The 22,004-nt window shown below is 41.0% G+C and overlaps 9 non-coding genes across 9 annotated transcripts; 7 read left to right on the forward strand and 2 right to left on the reverse strand.

Annotated features, from left to right (window-relative positions):
- Window positions 1-3,039: 3,039 nt before the first annotated feature.
- trnav-cac (transfer RNA valine (anticodon CAC)) lies at window positions 3,040-3,111 on the forward strand. Its single transcript has one exon. It is a non-coding gene; the product is annotated as a tRNA-Val (tRNA).
- An 850-nt stretch (window positions 3,112-3,961) lies between these two features.
- On the forward strand, window positions 3,962-4,034 carry trnav-cac (transfer RNA valine (anticodon CAC)). The gene has a single exon. It is a non-coding gene; the product is annotated as a tRNA-Val (tRNA).
- An 851-nt stretch (window positions 4,035-4,885) lies between these two features.
- trnav-cac (transfer RNA valine (anticodon CAC)) lies at window positions 4,886-4,958 on the forward strand. The gene has a single exon. It is a non-coding gene; the product is annotated as a tRNA-Val (tRNA).
- A 1,692-nt stretch (window positions 4,959-6,650) lies between these two features.
- On the forward strand, window positions 6,651-6,723 carry trnav-aac (transfer RNA valine (anticodon AAC)). Its single transcript has one exon. It is a non-coding gene; the product is annotated as a tRNA-Val (tRNA).
- Window positions 6,724-8,774: 2,051 nt separating this feature from the next.
- On the forward strand, window positions 8,775-8,846 carry trnaq-uug (transfer RNA glutamine (anticodon UUG)). The gene has a single exon. It is a non-coding gene; the product is annotated as a tRNA-Gln (tRNA).
- Window positions 8,847-9,190: 344 nt separating this feature from the next.
- Window positions 9,191-9,263, forward strand: trnai-aau (transfer RNA isoleucine (anticodon AAU)). Its single transcript has one exon. It is a non-coding gene; the product is annotated as a tRNA-Ile (tRNA).
- A 1,772-nt stretch (window positions 9,264-11,035) lies between these two features.
- On the forward strand, window positions 11,036-11,108 carry trnai-aau (transfer RNA isoleucine (anticodon AAU)). Its single transcript has one exon. It is a non-coding gene; the product is annotated as a tRNA-Ile (tRNA).
- A 2,215-nt stretch (window positions 11,109-13,323) lies between these two features.
- Window positions 13,324-13,398, reverse strand: trnat-ugu (transfer RNA threonine (anticodon UGU)). The gene has a single exon. It is a non-coding gene; the product is annotated as a tRNA-Thr (tRNA).
- Window positions 13,399-13,701: 303 nt separating this feature from the next.
- Window positions 13,702-13,775, reverse strand: trnat-agu (transfer RNA threonine (anticodon AGU)). The gene has a single exon. It is a non-coding gene; the product is annotated as a tRNA-Thr (tRNA).
- Window positions 13,776-22,004: the final 8,229 nt, after the last annotated feature.

The raw sequence follows: 22,004 nt of genomic DNA on the forward strand, positions 1-22,004 counted from the left end.
TTTGCTGATGGCAATTATAGAATGTGAGTGCTTGTGTTATATTGAAAGCGAGGCTGGGTGTGTCTATGAATATAGACAACAGTGAGGGTTTTTTTTTAGGTGCTGTACAGAGTACAATGACAGAGGACTTTAGGTAACACTTCACAATACTGACTGTGCATTAGAGTGTACATCCCGTTCACTTATTTCCTACTTTGCCCGGACTTCCAGTGTAGCCTAACTCCTGGCCAATTCCCACCTTCTCCAGTCTTACAGCATAACTCGCCGCCAACTTTTTGCACATGGCGGTTGTGTATGTATACATGTCAGCGGACAAGCTTCACCCTTATTCCAGGGATTTATTATGTTTGTCTTACAGCCTTGTATGATTGGGAATAAGAATATGTTGAGAAATAGACAAAACAAAGTGTCCCTGACATAAAATAACAGAGTTCCACAGATTTTTCTTATTCATGTTATTCCTTCATTTAGCTAATACTACTACTGCTTTGATTACCCACTGAAGCCTCTTCCTGTCTGCCTCAGTGAAAGTCCCAGCGGGCTCTCCATACAAGGTCTTCAGCAGTTTGGTGTCTAGATTGTTCAATCTGGACAATGTGGTGGTCCTCCTCACTGTTGGGCCCATGTCAGGATTTCTGGAGATTACAGTAAAATACACCCTGACAAAGCCTACAGTTAAGAGTGAACATGTCAGACCCTGTAATGTGACCTTGGATTTTGCTATTTTGAAGCCAAAATGTTGCAGGTGTGCGGAAAAAGTGGAGTACCATTTTAATGGTTTGAATGTGTTAAAACAAAACAACTCATGTCTGTGTGGCATGTGTTTAACTAATAGAACTAGCACTTGAACCCAAACGCACAACTCAGGAACAAAAGGAATACACAGTAAACAAAATAGTACAAACAACAACAAACACTTTATTCAAAACACATTCTCAACAGAACTATATAACACGCACACACACACTGGTAGCAATTCAAACATTTCCTTTCATAACTATAACTAACTAACTAACTAACTAACAGAATAACCACAAAAAGAAACCATCAACAATTATGAACCAAAAAAGAAAATATTTTCAGTTAGCTAATCACGTCATCATGTGATTGGCTGTTGCAGAATCAAACGTCTTCAGGCTGCTCTGATTGGCTGTCGCAGGATCGAACGTCTTCAGGCTTCTCTGATTGGCTGTCACAGGATCAAAGATCTTCAGGCTGCTCTGATTGGCTGTCGCAGGATCAAACATCTTCAGGCTGCTCTGATTGGCTGTCGCAGGATCAAAGGTCTTCAGGCTGCTCTGATTGGCTGTCGCAGGATCTAACGTCTTCAGGCTGCTCTGATTGGCTGTCGCAGGATCAAAGGTCTTCAGGCTGATCTGATTGGCTGTCGCAGGATCAAAGGTCTTCAGGCTTCTCTGATTGGCTGTCGCAGGATTAAAGGTCTTCAGGCTGCTCTGATTGGCTGTCGCAGGATCAAATGTCTTCAGGCATCTCTGATTGGCTGTCGCAGGATCAAAGGTCTTCAGGCTGATCTGATTGGCTGTCGCAGGATCAAAGGTCTTCAGGCTGATCTGATTGGCTGTCGCAGGATCAAAGGTTTTCAGGCTTCTCTGATTGGCTGTCGCAGGATCAAATGTCTTCAGGCATCTCTGATTGGCTGTCGCAGGATCAAAGGTCTTCAGGCTGATCTGATTGGCTGTCGCAGGATCAAATGTCTTCAGGCTGCTCTGATTGGCTGTCGCAGGTTTAAAGGTCTTCAGGCTGCCCTTATTGGCTGTCGCAGGATCAAAGGTCTTCAGGCTACTCTGATTGGCTGTCGCAGGATCAAAGGTCATCAGGCTGCTTTGATTGGCTGTCGCAGGATCAAAGGTCTTCAGGCTGCTCTGATTGGCTGTCGCAGGATCAAAGGTCTTCAGGCTGCTCTGATTGGCTGTCGCAGGATCAAACATCTTCAGGCTGCTCTGATTGGCTGTCGCAGGATTAAAGGTCTTCAGGCTGCTCTGATTGGCTGTCGCAGGATCAAAGGTCTTCAGGCTGCTCTGATTGGCTGTCTCAGGATCTAACGTCTTCAGGCTGCTCTGATTGGCTGTCGCAGGATCAAAGGTCTTCAGGCTGATCTGATTGGCTGTCGCAAGATCAAAGGTCTTCAGGCTACTCTGATTGGCTGTCCGGTCTGGGTACCAAAGTATAATCCGTTTTTCTGTCAAAACGAAAAAACGGAAATAGCTGTCCTTTTTCAATTATTTTTTTTAAACCAAAAACAGATTTTTCTGTCTTCCTAAAAAAACAAAAAACCAAAATCAAATAACGGACAAAATTTGGTTTTTGGAAATTACTTTTTTCATTTTTCGTTTCTTACATTCGAACATGACGGCGGGCAGACCGGAAGCGGAAGTAACGCCAAAATAAAAGTAGCGTGCTAATTTAATATCAAACATATTTTCCGCTTTTTATACACCCATTGTAGGTAGTAGACTGCATTTATTTTAGTTAATTGAAACTACAACAGCTGGTTGTTTGGGAGAACGTCATAGGCTATATAAATTCTGATAGGCTACAAAAAAGTGATCACAGCCAAATATGACAAAAGATTAGGCTAGCCTTTCATTTCTGACAGCTGAACATTGCACATCTACTAACCTTAAAAAAAATAAACGAGAGCAACAACCGTCTTTTTTTTTCTTCTCATAAGATGTTTTATATTATTTTCATATAATTTGCTGATGGCAATTATAGAATGTGAGTGCTTGTGTTATATTGAAAGCGAGGCTGGGTGTGTCTATGAATATAGACAACAGTGAGGTTTTTTTTTTAGGTGCTGTACAAGCAAATCATAGCGTCTCTGTACAATGACAGAGGACTTTAGGTAACACTTCACAATACTGACTGTGTATTAGAGTGTACATTCCATTCAATTATTTCTTACTTTTCCCGGACTTCAAGTGAAGCCTAACTCCTGGCAAATTCCCACCTTCTCCAGTCTTACAGCATAATTCGCCGTGACACTTACATGTAATACGCATATCTACCCCAACTTTTGCTCCGTAGTGTAGCGGTTATCACGTTCGCCTCACACGCGAAAGGTCCTCAGTTCAAAACTGGGCGGAAACATTACTTGGTCCTCCTTTATTTATTTCATCCTTGTGTGAAGATGTATGACTGCACGTTAATGATAGCAACATCAACATATTCATAATTATGGATAGGAGGGGAGCCTCATCTACTATTCTTGACATGTAAAGTACATTTTTGTAGGTTTTTAAAAAGATTTTCTGATGCGATGGTGTGAAACGGACTTTGGCGAATACCTAGCTGCTGAGCTAAAATGGCAGCCTTCGTTCAAGGAATCTAACCCTGTTCCTCCGCTTGACAGGCGGATTCTAACCTTTGACCATTGAAGAAGATACAGAATGTGTTGCTTGACTGTCGTGCCAATTCTGAGAATACAAGCTGTAAGAGTATCACTGAAAAATTGACAAAAAAAATCATGTTGCTAAAACTCTTTCATTGTCAAGCATTTGCATGACTGAGAGCGTAAATTGACTGTGGAAGGGGTTCCATGGTGTAAAGGTCAGCACTCTAGACTCTGAATCCAGTGATCAGAGTTCAAATCTCAGTGGAACCTTCAGGTGTGTGTTGTCATGGTTGCGTTCTGGAAAGAAGATGAGTTGAGTAGGCTAGTCACTTGTGAAATGACACCAGAGTGCTCAATTCCAGCTGAGAGGATCTGTGTTGTGTGACGTCACACCTCTGTGTTAATAGTTGAAGCTTTTTTGGTTTCTTCTTGCATATTCATTTACGATGCTTCTATTTATCCATGCTCTCCCACAGGAGTGTGTTACAATCCCACTTCTGACTCAATTTGTTGCGAATAAACAAACTCTTTCCGCTAGCAACAAAATTTGGGAAAACTTACCCCATTATTTGGTTTCCGGAACACTAGTGAATAGGCATGGAGCCAGTTTCCGTAGTGTAGTCGTTATCACATTCGCCTCACACGCGAAAGGTCCTCAGTTCGAAACTGGGTGGAAACATTACTTCTCCTCCATTATTTATTTCACCCTTGTGTGAAGATGTATGACTGCACGTTAATGATAGCAATATGTACACTCATAACTATGGATAGGAGGGGAGCCTCATCTGCTATTCTTGACATGTAAAGTACATTTTTGTAGGTTTTTAAAAAGATTTTCTGATGCTTTGGTGTGAAACGGACTTTGGCAAACCCCAAGCTGCTGAGCGAAAATGGCAACTTTCCGTCAAGGAATCGAACCCTGTTCCTCCGCTTGACAGGCGGATTCTAACCTTTGACCATTGAAGAAGATACAGAATGTGTTGCTTGACTGTCGTGCCAATTCTGAGAATACAAGCTGTAAGAGTATCACTGAAAAATTGACAAAAAAACACGTTGCTAAAACCATTTCATTGACAAGAATTTGAATGACTGAGAGAGTGAATTGACTGGAAGGGGTTCCATGGTGTAAAGGTCAGCACTCTGGACTCTGAATCCAGTGAGCCGAGTTCAAATCTCAGTGGAATCTTCAGGTGTGTGCTGTCATGGTTGTGTTCTGGAAAGAAGATGAGTTGAGTAGGCTAGTCAGTTGTGAAATGACACCAGATTGCACGATTGATCTATTCCAGCTGAGAGGATCTGTGGTATGTGACGTCACGCCTCTGTGTTAATAGTTGAATCTTTTTTGGTTTCTTCTTGCATATTCACTTACGATGCTTCTATTTATCCATGCTCTCCCAGAGGAGTGTGTTACAATCCCACTTCTGACTCAATTTGTTAAGACTCCACAATCTCTTTCCGCGAGCAACGAAATTTGGGAAAACTTACCTCATTCTTTCACTTCTGGAACACTCGTGAATAGATATGGTGCCAGTTTCCGTAGTGTAGTGGTTATCACGTTCACCTCACACGCGAAAGGTCCTCAGTTCGAAACTGGGGGGAAACATTACTTGCTCTTCCATTATTTATTTCATCCTTGTGTGAAGATGTATGACTGCACGTTAATGATAGCAACATCAACATATTAATAATTATGGATAGGAGGGGAGCCTCATCTGCTATTCTTGACATGTAAAGTCAATTTTTGAGAGTTTTCAAAAGATTTTCTGATGCTATGGTGTGAAACAGACTTTGGCGAATCCCTAGCTGCTGAGCGAAAATGGCAGCCTTCGGTCAAGGAATCGAACCCTGTTTCTCCGCTTGACAGGCGGATTCTAACCTTTGACCATTGAAGAAGATACAGAATGTGTTGCTTGACTGTCGTGCCAATTCTGAGAATACAAGCTGTAAGAGTATCACTGAAAAATTGACAAAAAAACACGTTGCTAAAACCATTTCATGGTCAAGAATTTGAATGACTGAGAGTGTATATTGACTGTGGAAGGGGTTCCATGGTGTAAAGGTCAGCACTCTGGACTCTGAATCCAGTGATCCGAGTTCAAATCTTGGTGGAACCTTCAGGTGTGTGCTGTCATGGTTGTGTTCTGGAAAGAAGATGAGTTGAGTAGGCTAGTCAGTTGTGAAATGACACCAGATTGCATATTCATTTACGATTCTTCTATTTATCCATGCTCTCCCAGAGGAGTGTGTTACAATCCCACTTCTGACTCAATTTGTTGCAACTCCACAATCTCTTTCTGCGAGCAACGAAATTTGGGAAAACTTACCTCATTATTTGGCTTCCGGAACACTAATGAATAGGTATGGTGTCAGTTTCCGTAGTGTAGTGGTTATCACATTCGCCTCACACGCGACAGTGCCTCAGTTCGAAACTGGGCGGAAACATTACTTGGTCCTCCTTTATTTATTTCATCCTTGTGTGAAGATGTATGACTGCACGTTAATGATAGCAACAACTACATATTAATAATTATGGATAGGAGGGGAGCCTCATCTGCTATTCTTGACATGTAAAGTCAATTTTTGAGAGTTTTCAAAAGATTTTCTGATGCTATGGTGTGAAACGGACTTTGGCAAATCCCTAGCTGCTGAGGGAAAATGGCAGCCTTCGGTCAAGGAATCGAACCCTGTTCCTCCGCTTGACAGGCGGATTCTAACCTTTGACCATTGAAGAAGATACAGAATGTGTTGCTTGACTGTCGTGCCAATTCTGAGAATACAAGTTGTAAGAGTATCACTGAAAATTGACAAAAAAACACGTTGCTAAAACCATTTCATTGTCAAGCATTTGCATGACTGAGAGCGTAAATTGACTGTGGAAGGGGTTCCATGGTGTAAAGGTCAGCACTCTGGACTCTGAATCCATGAGCCGAGTTCAAATCTCGGTGGAACCTTCAAGTGTGTGCTGTCATGGTTGTGTTCTGGAAAGAAGATGAGTTGAGTAGGCTAGTCAGTTGTGAAATGACACCAGATTGCACGATTGATCAATTCCAGCTGAGAGAATCTGTGGTTTGTGACGTCACACCTCTGTGTTGCTAGTTGAATCTTTTTTGGTTTCCTCTTGCATATTCATTTACGATGCTTCTATTTATCCATGCTCTCCCAGAGGAGTGTGTTACAATCCCACTTCTGACTCAATTTGTTGTGACTCCACAATCTCTTTCCGCTGGCAACAAAATTTGGGAAAACTTACCTCATTCTTTGGCTTCCTGAACACTCGTGAACAGGTATGGTGCCAGTTTCCGTAGTGTAGTGGTTATCATATTTGCCTAACACGCGAAAGGTCCTCAGTTCGAAACTGGGCGGAAACATTACTTGCTCCTCCATTATTTATTTCATCCTTGTGTGAAGATGTATGACTGCACGTTAATGATAGCAACATCAACATATTCATAATTATGGATAGGAGGGGAGTTTCATCTGCTATTCTTGACATGTAAAGTCAATTTTTGCAAGTTTTCAAAAGATTTTCTGATGCTATGGTGTGAAACAGACTTTGGCGAATCCCTAGCTGCTAAGCGAAAATGGCAGCCTTCGGTCAAGGAATCAAACCCTGTTCCTCCGCTTGACAGGCGGATTCTAACCTTTGACCATTGAAGAAGATACAGAATGTGTTGCTTGACTGTCGTGCCAATTCTGAGAATACAAGCTGTAAGAGTATCACTGAAAAATTGACAAAAAAACACGTTGCTAAAACCATTTCATGGTCAAGCATTTGCATGACTGAGAGCGTAAATTGACTGTGGAAGGGGTTCCATGGTGTAAAGGTCAGCACTCTGGACTCTGAATCCAGTGATCCGAGTTCAAATCTCGGAGAAACCTTCAGGTGTGTGCTGTCATGGTTGTGTTCTGGAAAGAAGATGAGTTGAGTAGGCTAGTCAGTTGTGAAATGACACCAGAGTGCACAATTCCTGCTGAGAGGATCTGTGGTATGTGACGTCACACCTCTGTGTTGATAGTTGAATCTTTTTTGGTTTCTTCTTGCATATTCATTTACGATGCTTCTATTTATCCATGCTCTCCCAGAGGAGTGTGTTACAATCCCACTTCTGAATCAATTTGTTACGACTCCACAATCTCTTTCCGCGAGCAACAAAATTTGGGAAAACTTACCTCATTCTTTGGCTTCAGGAACACTCTTGAACAGATATGGAGCCAGTTTCCGTAGTGTAGTGGTTATCAAGTTCGCCTAACACACAAAAGGTTCTCTGTTCGAAACTGGGCGGAAACATTACTTGCTCCTCCTTTATTTATTTCATCCTTGTGTGAAGATGTATGACTGCACGTTAATGATAGCAACATCAACATATTCATAATTATGGATAGGAGGGGAGTTTCATCTGCTATTCTTTACATGTAAAGTCAATTTTTGCAGGTTTTAAAAAGATTTTCTGATGGTTTGAAACAGACTTTGGCGAATCCCTAGCTGCTGAGCGAAAAGGATACAGGTCGTTTAGGCCATTGGCGTTTAGGCCGCAGTCGTTTAGGACCCCCTGAAGTCGTTTAGGCCAACAGAGGAGTCATTTAGGCCAGGCTACCTGAGCAGCTGAAATCTTTATTACTGTACATTCGTTATTATAAGATATAAGTCAGCTCTACTGGTCTGTCTGGGTAGCCTACATAACTATGGTAAATTATTTAATAACCAACTTTAGTGTGGAAACGTTTTTTTTTTTATTAAATAAATGGTGATTTATAAATTCATAAAATTGTGGAAATAATCATCCGCATTGCCACATTCATTGGACAATAATGCTGTATAATACAAATTCGGTTAGCCTAACAATGCTAAATCGCGATCAAGCTAACGAGCAGAAACGGACATTTTAAAGAGTGCAAATACACACCAGGAGCAAGAAAGGTAAGTAATATGTACACATTCATTTCACATCAGTATGAACATAACTTACATCGTCAGTGAGTGCCGCACCGGTGTAAACATGTCGATTGGTGAACGTGAAGAAAGGAAGAGGAACTGCACAAACCGTCTTCAAAATAAAACGCCCACTTCAAATAATAACGAATGTACAATAATAAAGATTTCAGCTGCAGGTAGCTTGGCCTAAACGACTGCAGGGGGGCCTAAACGACTGCGGCCTAAACGCTAATGGCCTAAACGACCTGCTCCCAGCGAAAATGGCAGCCTTCGGTCAAGGAATCGAACTCTGTTCCTCTGCTTGACAGGCGGATTTTCACCTTTGACCATTGAAAAAGATACAGAATGTGTTGCTTGACTATCGTGCCAATTCTGAGAATACAAGCTGTAAGAGTATCACTGAAAAATTGACAAAAAAACACCTTGCTAAAACCATTTCATTGTCAAGCATTTGCATGACTGAGAGCGTAAATTGACTGTGGAAGGGGTTCCATGGTGTAAAGGTCAGCACTCTGGACTTTGAATCCAGTGATCAGAGTTCAAATCTCGGTGGAACCTTCAGGTGTGTGCTGTCATGGTTGTGTTCTGGAAAGAAGATGAGTTGAGTAGGCTAGTCAGTTGTGAAATGACACCAGATTGCACGATTGATCAATTCCTGCTGAGAGGATCTGTGGTATGTGACGTCACACCTCTGTGTTGCTAGTTGAATCTTTTTTGGTTTCTTCTTGCATATTCATTTACGATGCTTCTATTTATCCATGCTCTCCCACAGGAGTGTGTTACAATCCCACTTCTGACTCAATTTGTTGCAACTCCACAATCTCTTTCCGCGAGTAACAAAATTTGGGAAAACTTACCTCATTCTTTGGCTTCAGGAACACTCGTGAACAGGTATGGCGCCAGTTTCCGTAGTGTAGTGGTTATCACGTTCGCCTAATACGCGAAAGGTCCTCAGTTCGAAACTGGGCAGAAACATTACTTGCTCCTCCATTATTTATTTCATCCTTGTGTGAAGATGTATGACTGCACGTTAATGATAGCAACAGCAACATATTAATAATTATGGATAGGAGGGGAGCCTCATCTGCTATTCTTGACATGTAAAGTCAATTTTTGAGAGTTTTCAAAAGATTTTCTGATGCTATGGTGTGAAACAGACTTTGGCGAATCCCTAGCTGCTGAGCGAAAATGGCAGCCTTCGGTCAAGGAATCGAACACTGTTCCTCCGCTTGACATGCGGATTCTAACCTTTGACCATTGAAGAAGATACAGAATGTGTTGCTTGACTGTCGTGCCAATTCTGAGAATACAAGTTGTAAGAGTATCACTGAAAAATTGACAAAAAAACACGTTGCTAAAACCATTTCATGGTCAAGCATTTGCATGACTGAGAGCGTAAATTGACTGTGGAAGGGGTTCCATGGTGTAAAGGTCAGCACTCTGGACTCTGAATCCAGTGATCCAAGTTCAAATCTCAGTGAAACCTTCAGGTGTGTGCTGTCATGGTTTTGTTCTGGAAAGAAGATGAGTTGAGTAGGCTAGTCAGTTTTGAAAGGACACCAGAGTGCACAATTCCAGCTGAGAGGATCTGTGGTATGTGATGTCACACCTCTGTGTTGCTAGTTGAATCTTTTTTGGTTTCTTCTTGCATATTCATTAACCATGCTTCTATTTATCCATGCTCTCCCAGAGGAGTGTGTTACAATCCCACTTCTGACTCAATTTGTTGCAACTCCACAATCTCTTTCCGCGAGCAACAAAATTTGGGAAAACTTACCTCATTCTTTGGCTTCAGGAACACTCTTGAACAGTTATGGAGCCAGTTTCCGTAGTGTAGTGGTTATCATGTTCGCCTAACACACGAAAGGTCCTCTGTTCGAAACTGGGCGGAAACATTACTTGCTCCTCCATTATTTATTTCATCCTTGTGTGAAGATGTATGACTGCACGTTAATGATAGCAACATCAACATATTCATAATTATGGATAGGAGGGGAGCCTCATCTGCTATTCTTGACATGTAAAGTCAATTTTTGCAGGTTTTAAAAAGATTTTCTGATGGTTTGAAACGGACTTTGGCGAATCCCTAGCTGCTGAGCGAAAATGGCAACCTTCGGTCAAGGAATCGAACCCTGTTCCTCCGCTTGACAGGCGGATTTTAACCTTTGACCATTGAAAAAGATACAGAATGTGTTGCTTGACTATCGTGCCAATTCTGAGAATACAAGCTGTAAGAGTATCACTGAAAAATTGACAAAAAAAATCACGTTGCTAAAACCATTTCATGGTCAAGCATTTGCATGACTGAGAGCGTAAATTGACTGTGGAAGGGGTTCCATGGTGTAAAGGTCAGCACTCTGGACTCTGAATCCAGTGATCAGAGTTCAAATCTCTGTGGAACCTTCAGGTGTGTGCTGTCATGGTTGTGTTCTGGAAAGAAGATGAGTTGAGTAGGCTAGTCAGTTGTGAAATGACACCAGATTGCACGATTGATCAATTCCAGCTGAGAGGATCTGTGGTATGTGATGTCACACCTCTGTGTTGATAGTTGAATCTTTTTTGGTTTCCTCTTGCATATTCATTTACGATGCTTCTATTTATCCATGCTCTCCCACAGGAGTGTGTTACAATCCCACTTCTGACTCAATTTGTTGCAACTCCACAATCTCTTTCCGCGAGTAACAAAATTTGGGAAAACTTACCTCATTCTTTGGCTTGAGGAACACTCGTGAACAGGTATGGAGCCAGTTTCCGTAGTGTAGTGGTTATCACGTTCGCCTAATACGCGAAAGGTCCTCAGTTCGAAACTGGGCGGAAACATTACTTGCTCCTCCATTATTTATTTCATCCTTGTGTGAAGATGTATGACTGCACGTTAATGATAGCAATGGTTCCATGGTATAAAGGTCTGGACTCTGAATCCAATGATCCGAGTTCAAATCTCGGTGGAACCTTCAGGTGTGTGCTGTCATGGTTGTGTTCTGGAAAGAAGATGAGTTGAGTAGGCTAGTCAGTTGTGAAATGACACCAGATTGCATGATTGATCAATTCCTGCTGAGAGGATCTGTGGTATGTGATGTCTCAGGATGTTGTACATCCTGTCCACGTCCAGGACCTGTCGTGCCCTCTTATGCAACCCTGTTTCTGTGAGTTGGTGCTGGCCACAGGCAGGGTTGGGACAGACCACCTTCACCTTCCACAACTTATACGCCATCCAGGCCAGCAGTGGATGCACAAAGAAGCCGTCCGGTGTAGGAGCCTGGTGGTACAGCTGGCTTGGCTTTGGAGGATAATACCAGAGCTTCAGGTTTTGCTGAAGCTCCAGTTTCCCCTGGGGTCCCACCTTCAGGACGCTCTTTGCCATCCATTTGTGATCTGCAGTTGGCAAGCCCTCTGCCCACCGGCGGGGCAGCTGGGGAGTCGCTGAAGCTTCAGGTGTGTCAGTCCTGGGGTCTGCAGTCTTGGCAATGAGAAAACAACACATGAACATACTTGATACTTGTAAAAATCACTGCAGATGCTCTATGCTTTATAAAAATCTTAAATGACTTACTGACACAGAAGCACACACTGCTGCAGGAACCGGTACAGCCACCTGAGCAGCTGTCTGAGGGTCTGGACCCTGTAACAGCAATGCAAGGAACACACACAATAAAACCTTCATTTATTATTCTACACATCTACATGATTATTTAGCTTATGTACTTTTATATTTTAATTTTGTTTTCCAATTCTTAATAATCTGGTATAGAAACACTGTAATAGACTGTATTCAAACAGGTGTAATTACTCACTGAGACAGCAATGCTGGCTGCTGAACTGGAGCCTGCTTCAGCAGAGTCTGTGACTTGGCTCTGTAAAGCATTCAGTCATAAGTAACTTGCATTAGAACACAGCTGCATTAATAAAACAGGTTGCTCTTTGATCTCTACTTATCTGGGTTGCTTTTTGGGCTCTGCTCAGATCTGGCTTTGCAGCAGCAACATGAGCACCACCAAATCTCTGCTTGCTGAACTGGAAGGAAATAAAAACAAAGGACTGTGTCATTAGAGGACTATATTGTGTAACTATAATCCAGTGAGTCAGACATCCATGGTCAGTTATGAGTGTGTAAGTGTCCAAATACCATTGCCAAATTTAATGATGGCCGCTGCTTCGGTCCTCCTGCTCCCAGAACCTGTCCCACAGCTGGACTCTGCTGCCCCATGGTACTCTGTACCGGACCGGCTGCTGAAGTGCTGCTCTGGGTCAGACCCCCCCGCTGCAGCTCGTTGCTGTGTGGGCCCCTGAGCAGCACTCGCTGCTGTTTGCTGTTGGTTAATGGCAGAATAGATTTATCATAATTAGCATGTGTACTAATATGCACACACACACACACTCTCACACACACTCACACACACACACACACACACACACACACACACACACACACACACACACACACACACACACACACACACACCTTCACTGCTGAATATTGAACTGAACTAAATGGTTTTTATTGTTCTTTATGTGGTTCTTTATGTGGATTTTGCCATTTACTGATATATTGATGATTTAAAAGGTTATGTTGGGTCAAGTTTTTGATTCTTGGTTTGTAGAAATTGTAAGTGATCCATAATAACATTTCATTTTCAGATGTCTTGGTGCATGTAAATAGTTTTGTGAAGTGTGATACAGTGACATGGACATATATAACAAGGATAAGTGAAAGGAAGGCTTATTGAGTTTGTTTGTTCAAAATGAGCGATGATAATAAATGTTACAAAACACGAGTAGCTCTCGGCCGTTTTTTATTTTGTTAAAGTAGCTCTCAGAGGGAAAAAGGTTGGATACCCCTGCCCTAACCATTTGACGTGTTGTGTGAACGGAGGAAAATTAAACTCTGAAAGCATAAAATAGGTATAAATGAGACTTTAAAAGCTGTGTGCTATTTATACGCACTTTCATTAAGTGGACCAGTGAAAATGATTTAGTAGAAAGCTGATAATAAGCTGTTTTCTTTGCTAAGTTATAGCTAACTCTGAAGGCCCACAGGCACTGCTGGGATTTGAACCCAGGATCTCCTGTTTACAAGAGAAGGAACTTTGACCAACTAAGCCACAGCGCCACATGGCTCATAAAACTGATGAAAGAATAAAGAGCAGGAACTGGATCCATTTCAGGAAATGTTTTTGTGATTTATTTCCAATACTCATGTGATCTCTGCATAAATCAGGGCTTGATGTTATTCAAATAATCTCTACATGTGAAAACATTGGATTAAGTCCCAGTTCCATCTTCTGTACCTCAAGAATATTTAAAGCTATGAGATGAAGTGCCTCCAAGTACAGACTGCTTTGGAAGTCCAGCACTCCTGAAGCACTGCTGTACACAGTTATGGCACCATGTTGATGTACATAACAACACCTTAAGGCACTGCTGGGATTTGAACCCAGGATGTCCTGTTTACTAGACAGGCACTTTGACCAACTAAGCCACAGCGCCACATAGCTCATAAAACTGATGAAAGAATAAAGAGCAGGAACTGGAACCACCTCAGGAAGTGGTTTTTGTGATTTATTTCTGAAATTCATGTAATCTCTGCATAAATCAAGGCTTGATGTTATTCAAATTATCTCCATATGTGAAAACATTGGATATAGTCCGAGTTCAATCTTCTGTAACTCAAGAATAGTTAAAGCCATGAGATGAAGTGCCTCCAAGTACAGACTGCTTTGGAAGTCCAGCACTCCTGAAGCACTGTTCATGATTCTAGGATCTTCCGAGCATCCTCACTGGCACAGAGGTTTGCACAAGGCACAAGAATTTTACTTACCCGAAGGAGTGTACTTTTGAAGTAAGGTGTATGTAGCATAGTCATACTTTTGGTAATCTAATGGAGGCACGTCACCAGACACTTTTTACCGGTGCACGTTCCTCTGTAAACATGCGTTGTGCCCCTGTAAAAATTCCCAAATACATCCTTCAGACTACGCTAAGACTGATATGTGCCAAGGATGAATAACATAGGCACGATTTTCCCTACTTCAACCACGTATCCTACTTTAGCCAATGCTGCATAGGTCTACCAAAGAGTGAAGTGAGGAGGTTGTATTCGCAGGCATTGGGTGCGTCGCCTGTTCAGCGAATGGACCGTGTGTGACGCGTAGCGCGCGATTTGTAAGTTAAGATGCTGCGGCCCTGCTCGTCATATTTATCAGCGGATAGTAGCCCACACATTTTGCCAATTGAAGCGTAGTAGGCTATATGAACCACTACACACTGATGGGTTGCTGTCATCGTGGTCATGGACATGAGGAAATTCTTACAGAATCAGAAGCAACAAGGAGAACTGAGCATGAAGTGGAGGGAGGTGAGAGATTTGTTTTCTGTTGTGTCGACGCCCACCCCTACCTATAGGCCACTCTAATTTCTTACACCAAATAAACAGTGTCTGGTTCCATGGCACATGAAAAACTCGAGACAATATCCTATTCTGCCAATTATAGCCTATTTACTAAACTACCTTAGGCATTAATAATGGGTAAAATGTGGGTAGGCTACACTGTAAAAAAAAAAACGGTAAAAAAACGGTAAAAGCACTGGCAGCAAAGATTCCAAACGGATACCGTAAATTTACAGTAAATAACTGGATCACAGAATTACATACAATAACTGTAAAAATACAGAATAAATTTTACAGTCAAAATGACTTAAAATACAGTATATTATAGTTGATGAATGCCATCATACTGTAAAATAACATACATTTTATGTCAAAAAACATTAAAATAAGATAACTTTCAGATTAATCTCTGTAATTTTGCGGTATACATCATTTATTTTAGGAAACAGCCCAGTCCATCTACAGTAATTTCATGTTAAAATACTATGTTTTCCATGTACAATAACAAAGTTTTAACATATAAAAACGAACTAGGTTCATAAAACTAAAGGTAAATGTCTGCCCATTTACAGTATTAATCTGTCATTTTAGAGAATTAGTATATTAAAAAACAACCATTAGGCAGTGGAAAAACAAGCTAAATACATTACAAATACATAAAAAATAGCTACATTTAAGGTCAGTCCCTGTAAATTAAGGGTATTTTAGTATTTTTTTCATGGAATGGCCTCATCTATCTAGAGTAATTTCCTGTTTAAATATTGTTCTTTCATGTACAATGACTGAGAAATAATGTATAAAAATGCTATAAATGCATTAAACCAACGATAAACGTTTGCCCATTTACAGTATTATTCTGTAATTTTTAAGAATTACAAGATTTAAAAATGTTCATTGGACAGTGGGTAAAAAAGCAGAGTACATTAAAAATACATCAAAGATAGCTGTATTTAAGGCCAATCCCTGTAAATTAAGGGTATTTAGTAGTCATTTCATGAAACCGTCTTGTCCATCTACACTGATTTGCTGCATAAATGTGGTTTCCCCAAGTAAAACAACAATGACACATGTATAAACTAAATATGCATCTTTAATCAAATAGGAATTTCTGCACATTTACAGTATTAGTTATTTCAGTGAATTGGACAATGGAAACTTAAACACTGTACATCAAAATACATTATGTGTATTTAAAGATAATATCTGTAAATTTTTGGTATTAAACAATCATTTTAGTAAACTGAACAAAAACTGTTTAACAATTTAATTTGAAAGAAAAACACAAGGCAATCTCTGTAAATGTAAGGTATTCAGCAGTTACTTTATATAATTGTTCAATATAGTGTTTTACTTCCAAAATCGATAGAGCCACTTCCGGTTGACCCCTTCAACACCAAACTCAGGCATTCGAGAAAATGGTGAATGAAGAGCAAGATGAAGCTACGTCCCTCTATATTTCGTATATTTAATTTGTGATGAGCTGCTTATTGCACAAATGCGATGCACAACGGCGCATTCTCAATCGCGGTGTTTTTTTTTCCGATGGCGACTACAACAGGGAACTGATGGCGACTTACGGTTCCCAACCCCGGGAAAAAAATCTCGAGCATGCGCAGAACGCGAAGTCTAATTCACCACGTGCTTCAGCGCCTACAAGCAAGTTTAATTTGACTTTCAACCAAGTTATCTCGGGGTCTTAATCCGATCCGAGTAACAGTATCAATCCAATTTCTTGTCAGATTAAGGTGTCTATATGCACTTAATAACTCAGTCTTATTGTAATTTAGCCAAATATCTGATCCTTTCAGTGCCATATAGTGTAGTGAAGTGAAGTGAAGTGTATTTATATAGCACTTTTCAGCAACAAGGCGATCCAAAGTGCTTAACCCCACTGAGTTACGGAGGAGCCGATACATCGGTGCATCCCTAGTAATTTTGAGCCCTTTTTCTCAATGCAATGAATGTGGATTGGGAGCTGGACTCTGTTCCACAATTGTGAAGTACAGGAGGAGCTTATGAAGACGATCAGCAATATTTGGACTTAGGTCATGGCCATTAAACTTTGTAACCATTTCTTGCAAATCAAACAAATGTAAAAAATAATTTTAGAATACATTCAATTTGGGCAATACATACTGTGCGTGGATCATCGTCAGATCATTTCAAACTGTCTGTTCACTTGCTGGGCTGCTGGGGTCGGTTCACTTGCTGAGATGCTGGGGTCTGTTCACTTGCTGGGCTGCTGGGGTCTGTTCACTTGCTGGGCTGCTGGGGTCGGTTCACTTGCTGGGCTGCTGGGGTCGGTTCACTTGCTGGGCTGCTGGGGTCGGTTCACTTGCTGGGCTGCTGGGGTCTGTTCACTTGCTGGGCTGCTGGGGTCTGTTCACTTGCTGGGCTGCTGGGGTCTGTTCACTTGCTGGGCTGCTGGGGTCTGTTCACTTGCTGGGCTGCTGGGGTCGGTTCACTTGCTGGGCTGCTGGGGTCTGTTCACTTGCTGGGCTGCTGGGGTCTGTTCACTTGCTGGGCTGCTGGGGTCTGTTCACTTGCTGGGCTGCTGGGGTCGGTTCACTTGCTGGGCTGCTGGGGTCGGTTCACTTGCTGGGCTGCTGGGGTCGGTTCACTTGCTGGGCTGCTGGGGTCGGTTCACTTGCTGGGCTGCTGGGGTCGGTTCACTTGCTGAGCTGCTGGGGTCTGTTCACTTGCTGGGCTGCTGGGGTCGGTTCACTTGCTGAGCTGCTGGGGTCTGTTCACTTGCTGAGCTGCTGGGGTCTGTTCACTTGCTGGGCTGCTGGGGTCTGTTCACTTGCTGAGCTGCTGGGGTCTGTTCACTTGCTGGGCTGCTGGGGTCTGTTCACTTGCTGGGCTGCTGGGGTCTGTTCACTTGCTGGGCTGCTGGGGTCTGTTCACTTGCTGGGCTGCTGGGGTCTGTTCACTTGCTGGGCTGCTGGGGTCGGTTCACTTGCTGGGCTGCTGGGGTCTGTTCACTTGCTGGGCTGCTGGGGTCTGTTCACTTGCTGGGCTGCTGGGGTCGGTTCACTTGCTGGGCTGCTGGGGTCTGTTCACTTGCTCGGCTGCTGGGGTCTGTTCACTTGCTCGGCTGCTGGGGTCTGCCTTGTGATCCACAAGCCACTGAGCACTTCTAGCAAAGCCAACAATGTGCCACTTTATTTCCAAACTAAGAGACACAGAAGAGCAGAAATAAAGAGTGATAAATATTCTCTTTAGAGATTACACTCAGCACATTACTCCCATCAACATTATATTCTTAAAAGTAAGATTTGCTCAAATTAAAACATTAAACATGTCAATCACAGATCTTGATAACACTTCTCTTTCCGAAATAGATTCATGCAGTTATATACTGAGTTTTACTGAGAAATAAATATGGTCTTACCTTCTCCAGGTCGAAGTCTGCTTTTTTACAGGCATGACATCAATACGAGCAGCTCGCACACACATATGGAGAAACAGGAGAAAAAAGGTCAGCCTGGCTCTGTCCAAAGCTAACAAAAGCTCACAAATTAACATGTACCAAAAATGTAATTTATCTATAGACATCGTAGTCTTGCTGCACCTCTGGTGGTAATGACAGCCAGTGCATCTCCGCTGACACAGGTAGGAAGTATGTCCATCTGCACAGGCTTTAATTGCAAGCTCGAATCTAGTTTTATGGATTGGAAAAATGTTATTTGTCCTTACCATCTCCAAGGAAATAGGACAGTAATTCCACTTAAGAGAAGCACAGTCTTTGTTGTGTCTCATTGGGTTGAGTAGTCATTATCACTGGGAGTCATCCTCTATCATATATTAAATATATGTACCCATCTCCATTGTATGTCTCTGTTGTGTCCCGAGTTGGAAAGGAGACGTATGAGTCAGGACTGGATCTCTAAATCTTTACTTGGCAACTGCGGTGACAACAGAAACAGAAACACAGAAATCGTGAGCTGTGTGTGAGCTAGAAAAGGCTTTTTAACTTAAATCTTACAATAAAATAATCAATTTAGTACAGTAAAATTAAATTACAAGAAATAACATACATTGGTCCTTTAAACAGGTTAAGTTTCTGCTTTCAATGCTTCAGTATTTAAAGTTCTGCTTTAAAAAAAAAAATCTCAGTTTAACGTTTAAATCCAAATAGACTAATATCACATTCAGCAGGCATCTGTATAATTTAGCATCAACAAACTTGTACAGGGCAGAGCCAGAGATTAACAACATTATTTTAAACACAAGCGAACAAACATCTCCACACCTGGGGCGATAGAAAGAAATAAACTTTTATGGTGAAAAAACAGAGTAGACTCTTGCGAGGGAAGACAGCAGTGAACAGGCTAATTTAGCATGCTAATGCTCGAACAAAACTACTTAAACAAAACAAAAAAAAATTTTAAAAAAAACTTAGATCTCATGCAGGATGAGTGGGACATTACACAGAGCAGCATACAGCAGTTTGACCGCATTCATATCACGGATAACAACTTTTATGAACATATATCAGCAAAGAGCAACACAATTACGACTAACATCTGGCCATGTTAGAAAAGGCTTTGACCGAAAGCGCATGTTAACAATAAATACTTCAGCTGTCAAATAAAATGACCTGGTTGCCATCAGTCACTTAGTCTCAAAACTATACAAAACGATAGTTATCTGCTAACAGCTTATTTAATGGTAACAATTTATCAGAGGGCTGCTAACGTTAGCTTCAATGTTATCCACTCGAGGGCTGCTAACGTTAGCTTCAATGCTGTCCACTCGAGGGCTGCTAACGTTAGTTTCAATGCTGTCCACTCGAGGTATGAAAATGAATTAAAATATCGTTCACATGCGTTATCTGGGACACTTACCTATAAAAGCGTTTGGTTGACAATGTCCATTGTGGGTGTCTCATACTCCTCCTTGGAGATCATGAGCCCAATTCCTATTAGGGCACGTCTTTCATGTGATTGACTCATGACATGCCCGCTACGAACCCGTTTGAAGGAGCGTTGTGTTCTTCAAACTTGGCCGGTTGGTCGTTTTGGGCGGGACGAAGCTAACTGGAAATAGGCGCCAACTTTGAAATTTGAACAGAAAAATCTGCATAGATTGATTGCATGAAGTGAATGAAGTGCGTTTCTAATGAAAATAAATACATAAATGAAAATAATTTATTTTTATTATATATTATATACACACACACATTATTATTATTTTAAAAAAAGGAAACATTGCAACTCCTTCTCCCTAACACACACACAATATATATATATATATATATATATATATTATCATTATTATTTTAACATTATAACATACATTCTGCATACAACTGGTACACAATGACTTGAGTTCTTTTTCTTTTTTTTTCAAATGCAGTATCTTTACATTAAACATGACACTCTTCCTCAGTCTTTTACTTTGAATCAAAGTAAAGGACAACCATACCTATTTATATACACAAATAAAATTATGTCCAGGACATAGTAGTTATTTACATTCTACCATGCATTTTGACCAGTTAAACTGACAGAGTTTTACCAAGTTACAGTGTAGCGAATATAGTCAAATAAAATAAAAGGGAAAAAAACTTCTGAAGCTGTGAACTAGGGTTTTCAGCTTAATAGATACTACTATGCAGAAGGCAGGAATACCAGGTTTCGCAGGGTGTTTAGAGCACACTAGCATGATTTGGCATCAGATTCAGACAGCCAAGATTGAGAAGAAAGACTTGCATGTTATATTTCTGGATGTAGCAAATGTTTACTACAGTGCCTGTAGTGGTTGCTCTTAGACATGCAGAGATTGTGGGTAATGTGCAAATAGGCCGGGGAGGCTTGGCCAGGGAGGCTTGGCCCGGGGAGTAGAGCAGGTCCCAAGGAGAAGAGAAAGCTAGTTGTTGAGCAGGTTCGTAGACAGGAGGAAATGTTATGGGGCACAAAGGCTGTGGCTCAGGCTAAGCAGGGACGGTGGTTGAATTGGGAAGGTGTAGAGAAGACAAAGCTTAGTTGGAAAGAGCTGTGGAGTATGTAGGAAAGGAGTATTAGATTTTTGATAGGGGCAAAATATGATGTATTGCCATCTCCCCAGAACCTAAAACTCTGGGTAAATGGAGACCCGTTATGTTCAGGTACTGCAACTCTAAGGCATATTTTGTCAGGTTGTAAGGTTAGTCTGTCACAAGGCTGGTATATGTGGCGACATAACTAAGTATTAAGAAGCTTAGCTGCAGGTATTGAAGAAAAATGAAGGCAACTAGACGAAACACTAATGAAAAGAGGGTCCCACCTGATGACCCCAATGATATGTTGGTCAGCACTAGGAATACTTTCTGTAAAACTGCATTATTTAAAGTACACGTTCCGTAAAATAACATTTTCAATTGTATTTCTTCAGTAATGTACAGTTAAAAAACATGAAATCACTTCAAATAAATGCTAAATAACCTGAAATTTTGTGGAAATAATTATAGATTTCTGTAATTTTATATACATTTCTTGATTAAAATTATTAGGAAAGATCTGTAAAATGACATCACATTTGATGTAAAATTAAATTTGAATATGAAAGAAACATGTTAAATTACATGTAAAAAACATAGAAATAATGTAAATTATATTATTGGTCATTACATGTAATTCTAAAGGTAAATATTGAAATTACTACTAGTATCCGTTAATTTACAGTTATTACATTGTTTTAAGGAAAATGGTGATAAACCCGTAAAAACATCCAGAAAATTGTATGTAAAATTAAAGATAAGATCTACAAATACAATAAATTGTCATTAAAAAACATCATATTAATGTAATCTTACATTGCGGATAATTAACTGTAATTTTAAACAAAAAACCTAAAATTACTAAAAAATATCTGTAAATCTACTGGAATTCCATTGTTTTATTGGAAAACAGGAAAAAATCTGTGAAAAATTACAGAATGTTTCCTGTAAAATTACATTTATTTTTTTTTTTTTTAACAGTGCACGAGGACGACTGATGTGACTTCTCTTCATCTACTTTTTCATATGTATGCTTACACACTATGGACGGAACTGTTGTGAGACATTTCCTTCCGGATGACTTATTCTTATTGGCTTGCATGGCCTTATTCCTTTCCCTAAACTGCCGCCAATAGGTTTGGCATAGTTATGGCGCTTGACGGCGTAGTTATGCGGGTTGCTGTAAATGACAAGTTTTTTTTAAAACGATGTTGTGTGCACGATGTTATTATTGAAAACAGGGGGGGGGGATATGTTTCTATAAATGTGGCCTTAAAGTAGCTGCCACATCTTTTCACTTGTACAGCACAAGCTTCATTACAAGTATTCAAAAGGTTTCCCCCTC

This window comes from Odontesthes bonariensis, chromosome 11 (genome assembly GCF_027942865.1).
Source record: "Odontesthes bonariensis isolate fOdoBon6 chromosome 11, fOdoBon6.hap1, whole genome shotgun sequence".
Classification (NCBI taxonomy): domain Eukaryota; kingdom Metazoa; phylum Chordata; class Actinopteri; order Atheriniformes; family Atherinopsidae; genus Odontesthes; species Odontesthes bonariensis.